Below are 16,280 nucleotides of genomic sequence, written 5' to 3' on the forward strand. Positions count from 1 at the left end.
ATATGCTTTTTGATATTGTTTTTAGTATGTTTTTAGTAGTATCTAGTTACTTTTAGGGATGTTTTCATTAGTTTTTATGTTAAATTCACATTTCTGGACTTTACTATGAGTTTGTGTGTTTTTCTGTGATTTCAGGTATTTTCTGGCTGAAATTGAGGGACTTGAGCAGAAATCAGATTCAGAGGTTGAAGAAGGACTGCTGATGCTGTTGGATTCTGACCTCCATGCACTCAATGTGGATTTTATGGAGCTATAGAACTCGAAATGGTGCGCTTCCAATTGTGTTGGAAAGTAGACATCCAGGGCTTTCCAGCAATATATAATAGTCCATACTTTGGCCAAGAATAAATGACGTAAACTGGCGTTCAACGCCAGATTTCTACCCAAAACTGGCGTCCAGCGCCCGAAAAGGAGCCAAAACCAGAGTTGAACGCCCAAACTGGCACAAAAGCTGGCGTTCAACTCCAAGAAGGACTTCTACACGTGCAACACTCAAGCTCAGCCCAAGCACACACCAAGTGGGCTCCAGAAGTGGATTTATGCATCAATTACTTACTCATGTAAACCCTAGTAGCTAGTTTATTATAAATAGGACCTCTTACTATTGTATGAGGAATCTTTGGTCTCAGTTTTAATCCATTGTTCATCTTAGGAGACTATTGATCATGTTTTAGGGGGCTGGCCATCTCGGCCATGCCTGGACCTTTCACTTATGTATTTTCAATGGTAGAGTTTCTACACTCCATAGATTAAGGTGTGGAGCTCTGCTGTTCCTCAAAGATTAATGCAAAGTACTACTGTTTTCCATTCAATTCATCTTATTTCGCTTCTAAGATATCCATTCGTACCCAAGAACATGATGAAGGTGATGATTATGTGACGCTCATCACCATTCTCCCCTATGAACACGTGCCTGACAAACACTTCCGTTCTACATGCAATAAGCTAGAATGAATATCTCTTAGATCTCCTAATCAGAATCTTCGTGGCGTAAGCTAGAATGATGGCGGCATTCAAGAGAATCCGGAAAGTCTAAACCTTGTCTGTGGTATTCCGAGTAGGATTCAATGATTGAATGACTGTGACGAGCTTCAAACTTGCGAGTACTGGGCGTTAGTGACAGACGCAAAAGGAGGGTGAATCCTATTCCAGCATGATCGAGAACCGATAGATGATTAGCCGTGCTGTGACAGAGCATGTGAGCATATTTTTCACTGAGAGGAGGGGATGTAGCCACTGACAACAGTGATGCCCTTGCATAAAGCCAGCCATGGAAAGGAGTAAGACTGACTGGATGAAGATAGCAGGAAAGCAGAGGTTCAGAGGAACGAAAAGCATCTCCATTCGCTTATCTGAAATTCCTACCAATGATTTACATAAGTACCTCTATCCCTATTCTATTATTTATTATTCGAAAACATCATTATCAATTTATATCTGCCTAACTGAGATTTGCAAGGTGACCATAGCTTGCTTCATACCGACAATCTCCGTGGGATTCGACCCTTACTCACGTAAGGTATTACTTGGACGACCCAGTGCACTTGCTGGTTAGTTGTATCGAAGTTGTGAACCATGGTATTGGCACCATGTTTTTGGCGCCATTGCCAGGGGAAGAAAGAGCCATGAATTTTACATAATTAAAGTGTAATCACGATTACGCGTACCAAGTTGCTCACGTTGCTAGGGATTGTTCGAACCTGGACATCATAATTTCGTGCACCAAGTTTTTGGCGCCGTTGCCGGGGATTGTTTGAGTTTGGACAACTAACGATTCATCTTGTTGCTCAGATTAGGTAATTTTCTTTTTATTTTATTTTCAAAAATTTTTCAAAAATATTTCTAAAATTTTCTCATCTGTTTTCGAAAAAAATAAAAATGTTTTCAAAAAAAAATTTTTATTCAAAATTTTTAAGAATGAATTCTAGTGTTTCATGAAGCATGTTGAAGCCTGGCTGGCTGTAAAGCCATGTCTAATTCCTTTGGGAATGAGTATGTCAGGCATGTCATGTCTGAATTACATGCTGAAGCTTGGCTGGCCATTGGCCATGTCTAGTGTTTTGGACCGGAGCTTTCATTGAAAGCTTGGCTGGCTAGTGAGCCATGTCTAATTCCTGGACTGAAGCTTTAGACTAAGAATGCAAGATTCCTGGAATTCATGTTAAAAATTTTGGAATCCTTATTTTTCCTTTTCATATAATTTTCGAAAAAATCCAAAAAAATTAGAAAATCATAAAAATCAAAAATATTTTTCTGTTTCTTGTTTGAGTCTTGAGTCATATCATAAGTTTGGTGTCAATTGCATATGCATCTTGCATTTTTCGAAAATTCATGCATTCATAGTGTTCTTCATGATCTTCAAGTTGTTCTTGGTAAGTCTTCTTGTTTGATCTTGATGTTTTCTTGTTTTGCATCTTTAGTTGTTTTTCATGTGCATTTTTCGTTTGTTAGAGTCTAAACATGAAAGAATTCTAAGTTTGGTGTCTTGCATGTTTTCTTTGCATTAAAAATTTTTCAAAAATATGTTCTTGATGTTCATCATGATCTTCATAGTGTTCTTGGTGTTCATCTTGACATTCATAGTGTTCTTGCATGCATCCCTTGTTTTGATTCAAAAATAAAAGAGAAAAACATGAAAATGATGTTTTTAATTTTTCTCTCTCATCATAAAAATTCAAAAATAAAAAAATATCTTTCCCTCTTTTCTCTCATAAATTCGAAAATTTGAGTTGACTTTTTCAAAAATTTTTAAAATCTAGTTGTTTCTTATGAGTCAAATCAAATTTTCAATTTAAAAATCTCACCTTTTTCAAAATCTTTTTCAAAAATCAAATCTTTTTCAAATTTCTTAGTTATTTTCGAAAATTCCAAAAATATTTTTCAAAAATCTTTTTCTTATTTTTATATCAAATATTCGAAAATAACATAATCAATTAATGTTTTGATTCAAAAATTTCAAGTTTGTTACTTGCTTGTTAAGAAAGATTCAAACTTTAAGTTCTAGAATCATATCTTGTGATTTCTTGTGAATCAAGTCATTAATTGTGATTTTAAAAATCAAATCTTTTTCAAAAAAACAATTTCAATCATATCTTTTCAAAAATATCTTCTTATCTTTTTTTTTAAAAATTTGATTTCAAAATATCTTCTCTAAATTGATTTTTAAATTTGTTTCAACTAACTAACTAACTTTTTGTTTGTTTCTTAACTTTTTCAAAACTACCTAACTAACTCTCTCTCTCTAATTTTCGAAAATATCTTCCCTCTTTTTCAAAAATTTCTTTTTAATTAACTAATTATTCTTATTTTTATTTTTAATTTTAAAAAAATTTTCGAAAAATACTAACATTTTTCAAAAACCATTTTGGAAAATCACTAACTCTTTTTCAAAAATATTTTTCGAAAATTCTCCCTCTCCCATCTTATTCTATTTATTTATTCATTTACTAACATCTCATCTCACATCTCAACCCTCCTCACAGTTGTGTTTCTTCCATTACATTACATTCTTTGTCTCCCCCTCTTCTTCTACTCACACAGGGATCCCTATACTGTGGTATAAAGGATCTCTATTATTATTATTATTATTATTATTATTCTGTGCCCTCTTCTTTGTCATATGAGCAGGAGCAAGGATAAGAACATTCTTGTGGAAGCAGATCCAAAACCTGAAAGGACTCTGAAGAGAAAATTAAGAGAAGCTAAATTACAATAATCCAGAGACAACCTTTCAGAAATTTTCGAACAGGAAGAGGAGATGGCAGCCGAAAATAATAATAATATAAGGAAGATGCTTGGTGACTTTACTGCACCTAATTCCAATTTACATGGAATCAGCATCTCCATTCCTGCCATTGGAGCAAACAACTTTGAGCTGAAACCTCAATTAGTTTCTCTGATGCAGCAGAACTGCAAGTTTCATGCACTTCCATCTGAAGATCCTTTTCAGTTCTTAACTGAATTCTTGCAGATATGTGATACTATTAAGACTAATGGAGTAGATCCTGAAGTCTACAGGCTCATGCTTTTCCCTTTTGTTGTAAGAGACAGAGCTAGATCATGGTTGGATTCTCAACCCAAAGACAGCCTGAACTCTTGGGATAAGCTGGTCACGTCTTTCTTAGCCAAGTACTTTCCTCCTCAAAAGCTGAGCAAGCTTAGAGCTGATGTTCAAACCTTCAGACAGAAAGAAGGTGAATCCCTCTATGAAGATTGGGAAAGATACAAACAGTTGACCAAAAAGTGTCCTTCTGACATGCTTTCAGAATGGACCATCCTGGATATATTCTATGATGGTTTATCTGAGCTATCAAAGATGTCACTGGACACTTCTGCAGGTGGATCCATTCACCTAAAGAAAACGCCTGCAGAAGCTCAAGAACTCATTGACATGGTTGCTAATAACCTGTTCATGTACACTTCTGAAAGGAATCCTGTGAGCAATGGGACGCCTATGAAGAAGGGAGTTCTTGAAGTTGATACTCTGAATGCCATATTGGCTCAGAATAAAATATTGACTCAGCAAGTCAATATGATCTCTCAGAGTCTGAATGGAATGCAAGCTGCATCCAACAGTACTCAAGAGGCTTCTTATGAAGAAGAAGCTTATGATCCTGAGAACCCTGCAATAGCAGAGGTGAATTATTTAGGTGAACCTTATGGAAACACCTATAACTCATCATGGAGAAATCATCCAAATTTCTTATGGAAGGATCAAAAGCCTCAACAAGGCTTTAATAATGGTGGAAGAAACAGGTTTAGCAATAGCAAGCCTTTTCCATCATCCACTCAGCAACAGACAGAGAACTCTGAACAAAATACTTCTAATTTAGCAAATTTAGTCTCTGATCTATCTAAGGCCACTGTAAGTTTCATGAATGAAACAAGATCTTCCATTAGAAATCTGGAAGCACAAGTGGGCCAGCTGAGTAAAAAGATCACTGAAATCCCTCCTAGTACTCTCCCAAGCAATACAGAAGAGAATCCAAAAGGAGAGTGCAAGGCCATTGACATAAGCATCATGGCCAAACCTGTGAGGAGAGGAGAGGATGTGAATCCCAAGGAGGAAGACCTCCTGGGACGTCCAGTGGTCAATAAGGAGCTTCCCTCTGAGGAACCAAAGGACTCTGAGGCTCATCTAGAGACTATAGAGATTCCATTGAACCTCCTTATGCCCTTCATGAGCTCTGATGAGTATTCTTCTTCTGAAGAGAATGAGGATGTTACTGAAGAGCAAACTGCCAAGTTTCTTGGTGCAATCATGAAGCTGAATGCCAAATTATTTGGCATTGATACTTGGGAAGTTGAACCTCCCTTGTTCATCAATGAACTAAGTGATCTGGATCAACTGACATTGCCTCAGAAGAAACAGGATCCTGGAAAGTTCATAATACCATGTACCATAGGCACCATGATCTTTAAGGCTCTGTGTGACCTTGGTTCAGGAATAAACCTCATGCCCCTCTCTGTAATAGAGAAACTGGGAATCTATGGGGTGCAAGCTGCTAAAATCTCATTAGAGATGGCAGACAGTTCAAGAAAACAGGCCTATGGACAAGTAGAGGACGTGTTAGTAAAGGTTGAAGGCCTTTACATCCCTGCTGATTTTATAGTCCTGGATACTGGAAAGGAAGAGGATGAATCCATCATCCTAGGAAGACCTTTCCTGGCCACAGCAAGAGCTGTGATTGATGTTGACAGAGGTGAAATAGTCCTTCAATGGAATGAGGACTCCCTTGTGTTTAAAACTCAAGGATCTCCCTCTGCAACCATGGAGAGGAAGCAGAAAAAGCTTCTCTCAAAGCAGAGTCAACCAGAGCCCCCACAGTTAAACTCTAAGTTTGGTGTTGGGAGGCCACAACCAAACTCTAAGTTTGGTGTTGAACTCCCATATCCAAACTCTAAGTTTGGTGTTGGAGAGTCTCAACAATGCTCTGAACATCTGTAAGGCTCCATGAGAGCCCACTGTCAAGCTACTAACATTAAAGAAGCGCTTGTTGGGAGGCAACCCAATTTTTATCTAACTATATTTTTCTTAGTTATATGTCTTTATAGGTTCATGATCATGTGGAGTCACAAAATAAACATAAAAATTGAAAATGGAATCAAAAACAGGAGAAGAAAAATCACACCCTGGAGGAGCATCTGTCTGGCGTTCAGCGCCAGAACAGAGCATGGTTCTGGCGCTGAACGCCCAAAATGGGCAGCTTCTGGGCGCTGAACGCCAGAACAGGCATGGTTCTGGCGTTCAACGCCAGAAATGGCACACAAATGGGCGTTGAACGCCCAAAATGGCCACCAACCTGGCGCTGAACGCCCAGAGTTGTGTGCAAAGGCATTTTTACATGCCTAATGGGTGCAGGGATGTAAATCCTTGAACACTTCAGGATCTGTGGACCCCACAGGATCCACTCAGGATATGTGGACCCCACAGGATCCCCACCTACCTCCACTCACTTCTTCTCACCACTCTCTTTCACACAACCCCATAAACTCTCTTCCCCATCACCTCTTCACCACTCACACCCATCCACTCTTCCCCATAAACCTACCTCATAAACTCCACCTACCTTCAAAAATTCAAAATCAATTTCCCACCCATATGGCCGAAACCTTTCCCCCCTCCCTTCCCTATATAAATCCCTCCATTCTTCATCAAATTCACACAACACACCCCTCTACACCCTTCTTGGCCGAAACACTCCTCACTCTCCCTCTCCTCCATTTCTTCTTCTTCTTCATCTATTCTTTCTTTTATTGCTCGAGGGCGAGCAAAATTCTAAGTTTGGTGTGGTAAAAGCATAAGCTTTTTGTTTTTCCATTACCATTGATGGCACCTAAGACCGGAGAATCCTCTAGAAAGGGGAAAGGGAAGACAAAAGCTTCCACATCCGAGTCATGGGAGATGGAAAGGTTCATCTCCAAAGCCCATCAAGACCACTTCTATGATGTTGTGGCCAAGAAGAAGGTGATCCCTGAGATCCCTTTCAAACTCAAAAGAAATGAGTATCCGGAGATCCGACATGAAATTCAAAGAAGAGGTTGGGAAGTTCTAACAAATCCCATCCAACAAGTCGGCATCCTAATGGTTCAAGAGTTCTATGCTAATGCATGGATCACCAAGAACCATGATCAAAGTAAGAACCCGGATCCAAAGAACTATGTTACAATGGTTCGGGGGAAATACTTGGATTTTAGTCCGGAAAATATGAGGTTGGCGTTTAACTTGCCCATGATGCAAGGAAATGAACGCCCCTACACTAGAAGGGTCAACTTTAATCAAAGGTTGGACCAAGTCCTTATGGACATATGCGTGGAAGGAGCTCAATGGAAGATTGACTCCAAAGGCAAGCCGGTTCAACTAAGAAGATTGGACCTCAAGCCTGTGGCTAGAGGATGGTTGGAGTTCATTCAATGCTCAATCATTCCCACTAGCAACCGGTCTGAAGTTACTATAGACCGGGCCATCATGATCCATAGCATCATGATTGGAGAAGAGGTGGAAGTTCATGAGATTATACCTCAAGAACTCTACAAGGTGGCTGACAAGTCCTCCACTATGGCAAGGTTAGCCTTTCCTCACCTCATCTGCCATCTATGCAATTCGGCTGGAATTGACATAGAGGGAGATATCCTCATTAAAGAGGACAAGCCCATCACTAAGAAGAAGATGGAGTAAGCAAGAGAGCCCATTCATGGAGCTCAAGAGGCGTATGAAGCTCATCACCATGAGATCCCGGAGATACCTCAAATGCACTTTCCTCCACAAAACTATTGGGAGCAAATCAACACCTCCCTAGGAGAATTGAATTCCAATATGGGACAACTAAGGGTGGAACATCAAGAGCACTCCATCATGCTTCATGAAATAAGAGAAGACCAAAAAGCAATGAGGGAGGAGCAACAAAGACAAGGAAGAGACATAGAAGAACTCAAGGACACCATTGGTTCCTCAAGAAGGAAACGCCACCATCACTAAGGTGGATTCATTCCTTGTTCTTATTTCTTCTGTTTTTCGTTTTCTATGTTATGTGCTTATCTATGTTTGTGTCTTCATTACATGATCATTAGTAGTTAGTAACTCTGTCTTAAAGTTATGAATGTCCTATGAATCCATCAGCTCTCTTAAATGAAAAATGTTTTAATTCAAAAGAATAAGAAGTACATGAGTTTCGAATTTATCCTTGAACTTAGTTTAATTATATTGATGTGGTGACAATGCTTCTTGTTTTCTGAATGTATGCTTGAACAGTGCATATGTCTTTTGAAGTTGTTGTTTAAGAATGTTAAATATGTTGGCTCTTGAAAGAATGATGACTAGGAGACATGTTATTTGATAATCTGAAAAATCATAAAAATGATTCTTGAAGCAAGAAAAAGCAGCAAAGAGCAAAGCTTGCAGAAAAAAAAAAGAAAAAAGAAAAATAGGCGAAAAAAAAATAATAGAAAGAAAAAGCAAGCAGAAAAAGCCAAAAGCTCTTAAAACCAAGAGGCAAGAGCAAAAAGCCAATAACCCTTAAAACCAAAAGGCAAGGGAAATAAAAAGGATCCCAAGGCTTTGAGCATCAGTGGATAGGAGGGCCTAAAGGAATAAAATCCTGGTCTAAGCGGCTAAACCAAGCTGTCCCTAACCATGTGCTTGTGGCGTGTAGGTGTCAACTGAAAACTTGAGACTGAGCGGTTAAAGTCAAGGTCCAAAGCAAAAAAAGAGTGTGCTTAAGAACCCTGGACACCTCTAATTGGGGACTTTAGCAAAGCTGAGTCACAATCTGAAAAGGTTCACCCAATTATGTGTCTGTGGCATTTATGTATCCGGTAGTAATACTGGAAAACAAAGTGCTTAGGGCCACGGCCAAGACTCATAAAGAAACTGTGTTCAAAAATCATCATACTGAACTAGGAGAATCAATAACACTATCTGAACTCTGAGTTCCTATAGATGCCAATCATTCTGAACTTCAATGGATAGAGTGAAATGCCAAAACTATTCAAGAGGCAAAAAGCTATAAGTCCCGCTCATATGATTGAAGCTATATTTCATTGATAGTTTGGAATTTATAGTATATTCTCTTCTTTTTATCCTACTTGATTTTCAGTTGCTTGGGGACAAGCAACAATTTAAGTTTGGTGTTGTGATGAGCGGATAATTTATACGCTTTTTGACATTGTTTTTAGTATGTTTTTAGTAGTATCTAGTTACCTTTAGGGATGTTTTCATTAGTTTTTATGTTAAATTCACATTTCTGGACTTTACTATGAGTTTGTGTGTTTTTTTGTGATTTCAGGTATTTTCTGGCTGAAATTGAGGGACTTGAGCAGAAATCAGATTCAGAGGTTGAAGAAGGACTGCTGATGCTGTTGGATTCTGACCTCCATGCACTCAATGTGGATTTTCTGGAGCTACAGAACTCGAAATGGCGCGCTTCTAATTGCGTTGGAAAGTAGATATCCAGGGCTTTCCAGCAATATATAATAGTCCATACTTTGGCCAAGAATAAATGACGTAAACTGGCGTTCAACACCAGCTTTCTACCCAAATCTGGCGTCCAGCGCCAGAAAAGGAGCCAAAACCAGAGTTGAACGCCCAAACTGGCACAAAAGCTGGCGTTCAACTCCAAGAAGGACCTCTACACGTGCAACACTCAAGCTCAGCCCAAGCACACATCAAGTGGGCCCCAGAAGTGGATTTATGCATCAATTACTTACTCATGTAAACCCTAGTAGCTAGTTTATTATAAATAGGACCTCTTACTATTGTATGAGGAATCTTTGGTCTCAGTTTTAATCCATTGTTCATCTTAGGAGACTATTGATCATGTTTTAGGGGGCTGGCCATCTCGGCCATGCCTGGACCTTTCACTTATGTATTTTCAACGGTAGAGTTTCTACACTCCATAGATTAAGGTGTGGAGCTCTGCTGTTCCTCAAAGATTAATGCAAAGTACTACTGTTTTCCATTCAATTCATCTTATTTCGCTTCTAAGATATCCATTCGTACCCAAGAACATGATGAAGGTGATGATTATGTGACGCTCATCACCATTCTCCCCTATGAACACGTGCCTGACAAACACTTCCGTTCTACATGCAATAAGCTAGAATAAATATCTCTTAGATCTCCTAATCAGAATCTTCGTGGCGTAAGCTAGAATGATGGCGGCATTCAAGAGAATCCGGAAAGTCTAAACCTTATCAGTGGTATTCCGAGTAGGATTCAATGATTGAATGACTGTGACGAGCTTCAAACTCGTGAGTGCTGGGCGTTAGTGACAGACGCAAAAGGAGGGTGAATCCTATTCCAGCATGATCGAGAACCGACAGATGATTAGCCGTGCTGTGACAGAGCATGTGAGCATATTTTTTACTGAGAGGAGGGGATGTAGCCACTGACAACGGTGATGCCCTTGCATAAAGCCAGCCATGGAAAGGAGTAAGACTGACTGGATGAAGATAGCAGGAAAGCAGAGGTTCAAAGGAACGAAAAGCATCTCCATTCGCTTATCTGAAATTCCTACCAATGATTTACATAAGTACCTCTATCCCTATTCTATTATTTATTATTCGAAAACATCATTATCAATTTATATCTGCCTAACTGAGATTTGCAAGGTGACCATAGCTTGCTTCATACCGACAATCTCCGTGGGATTCGACCCTTACTCACGTAAGGTATTACTTAGACGACCCAGTGCACTTGCTGGTTAGTTGTATCGAAGTTGTGAACCATGGTATTGGCACCATGTTCTTGGCGCCATTGCCAGGGGAAGAAAGAGCCATGAATTTTACATAATTAAAGTGTAATCACGATTACGCGTACCAAGTTGCTCACGTTGCCAGGGATTGTTCAAGCCTGGACATCACAATTTCGTGCACCAGTGGTTCCGCATCTCCTAGATCTTCAACCACTTCTTCCCTTTCTTTAATGACCCTAGGCGTCTCTAATTGCTCCAATACAAAGCTTGACTCTTCCTTCTTCTCCACTGGATTTTCCAATCTCTCTTCCATGCTTTGCTCATATTTTGATTTCTCACATAGGGCCACGGAGATACCTTGAGTATTCAAACATTGGTAGGCTAAAGTATGCACTACCTTAGTCAAATTAGTCACAAATTCTAGGATGTTCCTTTGCATATCCACTTGGCCTTGAAGTAGCAAGGTGAAAGAATCATCTATTGGGGCTTGGGGTGGATAGGAAGATTCATTAATTTGGAGAAACGGTTCATAGTAGGAAGGTGGTTCTTCTTGGTAAGGATATGGAGATGGTATGTATTGAGGTGGTTCTTGGTGGTAATCTTGATAGGGTTGTGGTGGTTCCAAAGGTTCTTACTCATAATGGTCATAAGAACATGGTACGGGTGATTGGTCATACAATGGATGTGGGTCACAAGAAGGTACTTGGTAAAAATGGGCTTGTGAGCATGGTTGGTAGTCATGTTGAGGATAAGGTTCATAAGCATATGGTGGTGGTACTTGATTATCACAAAAAGAGTCACCATAGCCATCAAATTGACATGCATTAGGATGGTGGTTATACCTATAAGTATCCAGAGGTTGTTGCTAATAGGAGTGATCAATTCCTTGAAACTCCTCCCATCTTTGTTGGTTCCATCCATAATGAGTGTCATCATTGAAGTTCACATTTCCTACAACACAATTGGGACCAAACTCATAGCCAAAGTGAGAATTCATGGTGACAAGGGAAAATATGAAACAAAAACTAACTAGAAATAACAAAACAAAATCCTACAAATAGCAAAGCTATTTACAATATTCACATATATATAATAACCAATAACATAACACCATTGCAATTCCTCGGCAACGGCGCCATTTTGATGATCGGATTTTTTTGACGGTTTAGAATTCACAAATGAAATCTCGTGACAAGTATAGTTTCTAAACCAAACAATAATCCTTTCATACCAAAGACTATTTGTCACAAGTACAAACCCCTAAATTTATAAACCGAAGTATTCAAACCTAGGGTCGTTCTCCCTAGGAATTGCGATAAAGTGTCTTGTTATTGGTTATGAGGCATGATTGGGGTTTTTGGGATAAGAGGCATGAAATGTAAATGGCAATGAAAATAAACTAACAACTATAAAAGCTCATGACAAGGAATGAGAATTAGAAGTCCTATCCTAGTTATCCTCCTCAATTGTGACCACAATTGTCCATTGCTACAACTTAGTTAACCTCTAACCATGGAGGAAAGTCAAGTGGATGAATTAACTTGATTCCACAAGTCCTAGCCAACTTCCAAGGGAAAGACTATCTTTAGTGGTATCCAAATCAATTAGCAACTTCTAATTATCAATCAACAAAGGAATTAGATAACTCAAGCATCACTAATTACTCTACCTAGGCCAAGAGGAATAAAATCTATGCTAAAATCCAACCAAGCATTTTATCAAACACTTGGAAGGCATAAAAGAGAAGCATAGTAAATTGGCAACAACAATGAAATCTAACAACAATTATTGCAAGGAATTAATAACAACAATCAAAGAAAACACAATTACCATGAATTACCTCAAATTGAATTGAAAGAAAATAGAATAAACAAAAGTAGATCCACAACAAAGCATAGGAACAAGGTAGAAGAAATTATAACAAACAATAGAAGAATGATGAATGTAACAACAAAGAATTCAAGAGTAGAAGATAAAAGCATGAATTAAAACCTAGATATAAGATTATTGACCTAAACCTAATCCTACTCCTAATCCTAGAGAGAAGTGAGAGCTTCTCTCTCTAAAACAAACTAGAACTAAACCTCAAGTGTGTTTGTGTGTTCTATGATGTGTGAATGATGCCTTCCCCTTCATTCCTTGGTCTATTTAGCCTTTTCCCGCCAATAACTCAGCTCCAAATGGGGCCAGAAACCCTCCAAAATCGCCAGACACGTGTTTGACTAAAGGAATCACGTGCGGCCTTCGGTGCGTACAGGCATAGCGCGCGTGCGCGCCCCTGGAGCTTTTTGCAATCTGCGCGGAAGCGCACCATGCGTCTGTGCGTCCATGGGCTTTCTCCAAATCTTTGGCTTTTCATGATTTCTCCACTTTGTATGCTTTTCTTTCACTCCTTTGATCCTTTCCTAGCCCTTTTCAATTTGAAATCACTAGCAAACACATCAAGGCATCTAGTGAGATCAAAGAAAGATTAAAACTATCAAATTAAAGGTCTAAAAAGCATGTTTTCATATTTAAGCACTAATAAGGAGACAATCACAAAACTATGCTAATTCATTGAATAAATGTGAGGAAATGTTATCAAAATGCTCTAAATTCAACACAAGATAAACCCTAAAAAGGGGGTTTATCAGCCACGCGTGCACGTGGATGGCCATTTTTGCTATTCCATGCGTGCGCGTTACCTATGCGTGTGTGTGGTTGGGAAGGAATACACGTCCACGCGTACGCGTCATCGAGGCGTACGCGTCATTGCAAATTCCCCAACCCCAGTTTTTGAAAGCCTTTCGAAGGCATTGGCCTCAACGTTGGAGTGGCAACGTTCCCTCCAACGTTGGCACACTCACGCGTGCGCGTCACCCACGCGTGCGCGTGGAGTGTCTACCTTCCACACTCACGCGTACGTGTCACCCAAGCGTGCCCGTCAATGCCAATTTTTAAAACTCCATATTTGAAACTTGTATCGCGAGTGTTGGCCTCAACGTTGGACCAACAACGTTCCCTCCAACGTTGGCCTACCCACGCGTGCGCATCACCCACGCGTGCGCATGGATTGTCAAAATTTCACGATGCACGCATGCGCGTCGCCAAATCCAGAAAGCACTCTGTATCAAAGAGCGTTGGAGGTAACGTTGGCTTACCAACATTCCCTCCAACATTTGCATCAGGACTTGTAGTGTTGCATTACTCTTCATTCAACGTTTGAGGCAACGTTGGTGGCCCAACTTTGGCCACCAACGTTGCTTCCTTTTTTCCTTTCCATGGCCATTCTCCAACTTCTTTCCTTGTCTTTCTACACCTATCATCAACCAATACATGCATCAAAGCCGTGCTAAAATCATGATAGATTGCATCATTTTTAACACATAAGTAATTATGGCATGAATCTTATGAAAATGCATCAAATTAACCATGTTTGAATGACTCAAGGTATACATGAACTTTTAACCCAAATGCTTACTTATAGCTCAAGAAAGTGCATAAAACCTAATGAAATCAAAAGAAAAAGGCTAGTGAAACTAGCCTAAGATGCCTTGGAATTACAACACAAAACTTAAATCTTGCTTGTCCCCAAGCAAGCAATGAATTATGAGAAAGATGAATGAAAACAGAAGGCAATATGTATCCATATCAGTAAGTAATTGAAATTGATTCATGGGATTTTATGCAGGAATTGTTGCAGCTCACTTTTATTGATTCCTAGGTGAGAAATGTCTCTTTTAGTGCCAACTATCATACTGCTATGACTTCTTATTATTCACTCATCCTTGGTATTTGAATTCTTTGTTTTTCTTTTGCTGTGAACTTATTCTTTAGTTGCAGCAGCTTAGTGTTCTGTTTTTGAGTCAACTCTTTAAGGTAAGCTTTCAGTCAACACTCCTGAACCAGTTGGTTCAAGGTGCTAAGTGTTGAGACACTCCTAAGGACTTAATTACCCAAGTCTCTCCTCAACACATCTTCACTACAGGCACATGGCTTGTTATTCATTCCTTATACCTTGGTGTCCAGTGATGAATCCACATTTCATGGTATTTATTTGCTCTATTTGGGTGGATTTCATTAACTTTTCTTGCACTTATTCATTGAAATAGCATAGTTTCATGATTTCTTCCTAAATTGTGCGTTGAAAATGAAAACATGCTCTTTTGTGCTTAATTTAGTCAATTTTTATTCACTTTAATCCCATTTGGTGCCTTGATGTATTTGTTAAGTGATTTCAGGTTTCCAAGGTAAGTATGGATTGAAGAAGTGAGGAAAAGAGCATGCAAAAGGGAAGAAACCATGAAGAAATGGAGTTTGGAAGTTCAGCGATCCGTGCGTGCGCACAGGAGATGCGTGTGCGCGCACAAGTGCAAGCTCGGCAACATGTACGCGTGGATGGATTTTTGCGCAGTGACATGTACGTGTGACACACGCGTATGCGTGACTCGAGTTACGTTAGCCCATTAATTGCAAATCGTTGGGGGCGAATTCTGGGCCTCTAAAACCCAGTCCAACTCATTTCTGAAGCTATTTCAACTCCAATTCAAGTGGATACAAGGGGGGCAATTAGGTTTAACTTTTATGATGTTTTAGTGTAGTTCTCTAGAGAGATAAGCTCCCCCTGTCTCTAGAATTAGGGTTCCTTAGTTTAATTTCTTGTAATTTCTACTTTAAATTCTTGTTTCTATTTACTTTTCCTTGTCATTTATTGTTATTGCTTCTTTGCTCTTCTTCATTTCTCTTGTTATTTCCTTTATTTTGTTATTTTTATGTTATGAACACTCTTTGTTAATTTTACTTTCATTTAATGCAAATTTATATTTAATGCTCATTTATTGCTTCCCTTAGTTGTTGGTATCATTTTCTTGCTTTTGGTATTTTAGATTTTATGTTTAATGTAATTTAATATTATTTTATTTTCATGCACACCAAGTGTTTGATAAAGTGCTTGGCTTAGTTTTTACTTAGTTTTTCTTAACTCTTGGCTTGGAATTGTTGACTTTGGTGATCCTTGAGTCATTGATGTCCATTCTTGTTTGATATATTAGAGTAGTTAGTTGATTTGGTTTCCCTTGACCATCAATCAAACGTTATACAGTGGATCGATTTCATGCAACCCTTCATCAGTTGTAGCAAGCGATAATTCGAATAGCTTTCCAACGTTCGAACAGTCAAGGAACTCCCACCGCTTCATGTGGAGAATCTACTGAAGAACGCAGCATGAAGGAGAAGCTAGAAACTCCGGTGGACAATGAGCAGCATGACTTTGTGTTGCAACAATTGGAAGAAACCGTAATCGTTGAAAAGGAAGAAGTGGTCGAAGACTTAGGAGATGCGCAACGTCCATGGGAAAGCCCAGTCATAGAGCCCCCTTCTAAGGAGTTTGAATTTGATGTTGAGGAGGGTGTACAACCTCCAAGGCATATCATGGTTGAAGACTTTGAAGGGGATGATAAAGAGATGGATTCAATCATTGATGAATACTTATCTACATTTGAATCCTCTCCCATTGGACTTGACATGGAGATTAAAGAAGAAGAAGCACAACCTCCCATGCCCTTTGTGAATAATGAAGAAGAGATCGAATTGGAAGAAAGCTACTAAGAG

General features: G+C 39.2%; 1 non-coding gene across 1 annotated transcript; it reads right to left on the reverse strand.

Annotated features, from left to right (window-relative positions):
* Positions 1–4,153: 4,153 nt before the first annotated feature.
* LOC148548492 (small nucleolar RNA R71) lies at positions 4,154–4,261 on the reverse strand. The gene has a single exon (XR_015898365.1). It is a non-coding gene; the product is annotated as a small nucleolar RNA R71 (small nucleolar RNA).
* Between the last annotated feature and the right edge of the window lie 12,019 nt (positions 4,262–16,280).

The sequence above is a fragment of the Arachis ipaensis genome, chromosome B8 (genome assembly GCF_059453495.1).
Source record: "Arachis ipaensis isolate K30076 ecotype BB chromosome B8, ASM5945349v1, whole genome shotgun sequence".
Classification (NCBI taxonomy): Eukaryota; Viridiplantae; Streptophyta; class Magnoliopsida; order Fabales; family Fabaceae; genus Arachis; species Arachis ipaensis.